Source organism: Cataglyphis hispanica, chromosome 11 (genome assembly GCF_021464435.1).
Source record: "Cataglyphis hispanica isolate Lineage 1 chromosome 11, ULB_Chis1_1.0, whole genome shotgun sequence".
NCBI classification, from domain to species: domain Eukaryota; kingdom Metazoa; phylum Arthropoda; class Insecta; order Hymenoptera; family Formicidae; genus Cataglyphis; species Cataglyphis hispanica.
The window spans coordinates 1,389,598-1,391,181 of record NC_065964.1 but is presented as its reverse complement, the minus strand read 5'-3'; the positions used below and the strand labels follow the sequence as shown (position 1 = coordinate 1,391,181).

Genomic DNA, 1,584 nt, shown 5'->3' with positions numbered 1-1,584 from the left:
TTTAACATGCCAATCTTTCAAAAGGTCATTTCCTTCATATATATTTAATATAAATGATTATATCATATCTATAATTATATTTATATCTATAATTATATATTATCAATATAATTATATATCATTATCAATATAATTATAGATATATATAATTATATCTATAATCATATATATCTATAATTATATTTATAATCAGTCTTCTTTACTTGATCACCGAAGTCAAATTATAAAATTAATTTTGGAAACTTATTTTAATGTACGTCTGAAACATGAAAGTATAAAATTTATGAATATCACAAAAATAAGAATGAGAAGCAATAAATTAACACTTTTCAAAAATCAATAAAATTTAAATGCATGTGCTAAAAGATATATCTTGAAGTTTTTTTTATCTTAAAGTTTTTTCTTTTATTTTAAAGTTTTTTCTTTTATCTTAAAGTTTTGTCTGCTTTTAAAAATTATTTATAATACTATATTATTTATAACACAATATATTTAGAATAATATAATATAATTATAATTTAGTATGATTTTTATTGTTACTGTAAAATATTATATAAACAATTGATATATAATTGTATTACTATTGTATTTATTTACCTTATATAATTCAACACAATGTAATTTCTTTTTGCTATTAGATATATTATTTATTATATAATATGTAATAATCATATGTAATATGTCTGCAGTCTCTTGTTCCCACATCATTATCAAACAACATTATTTGTTAAAGGTGTTTGAGTAATAATAAACGCCATAAGTATCTATTGCGTGATTTTTATAATGTGGGATACATTTATATAAGACAATCTATCTTCAGATGAGCTACAATACTTGATTGTTTATTACCATTTTCTTGTTCCTAAAAAAAATAAAAAGCGTCAGTGCATGTTATTACATAATAAAATGTAAAATGTTTTTTTACTTTCTTTACATAATACATGATTGATGTAGTAATAAACAATACTTACTTTTTGTATTATTTCTTCCTATCTGAGATAACTGGGAACTGTGATGTAAAAGTCAAACATAAAGTCGACAACAGGAATTCCTTAACTTAGCACACAAATTTATACATATCAGCACATTTATATATTTTACATATATACTTATATGCGAAATATATCTTCTGATATGTGTATTAATTCGTGTGTTAATTTCTGTTGCTGAGGTATGTGATTTAACTATACACATTAAACTGAAAATACCATTTTCAATTTAGTGTTAGGTCCGGTAGACTTCACGAATATTTTTTGTGTGTTTTACTAAAGATTTCTTTTACTAATATATAAATTATTATCCGGCAGACTGCACAATTGTTTTCTTTCACCGAAAATTCTGTAGCGATATGAAAAATTTACGTTCTAAGAATTGTTCTATGTCTGACTGAAACAATAAGCAGGCGAAGTCTAGTAAGTGAGACTAATAAAAAGTCAACCATACAACGGATCAATAAATTTAAACGTTATAACCCACTCTGAAGGTTCGAGAATTTTTAAACAAAAGATAACAGACAGTCAAACGTTAGAAATTTAGAACCACGTAGACGCGAATGAAACAGACAGCGAGATATTCAAGCTCAAG

General features: G+C 23.5%; 1 long non-coding RNA gene across 1 annotated transcript; it reads right to left on the bottom strand.

Moving 5' to 3' along the window:
- Positions 1-511: 511 nt before the first annotated feature.
- LOC126853017 (uncharacterized) lies at positions 512-1,120 on the bottom strand. Its single transcript, XR_007687892.1, has 2 exons — positions 972-1,120; positions 512-862 (listed from the first exon to the last, which is right to left on the bottom strand). It is a non-coding gene; the product is annotated as an uncharacterized LOC126853017 (long non-coding RNA).
- Between the last annotated feature and the right edge of the window lie 464 nt (positions 1,121-1,584).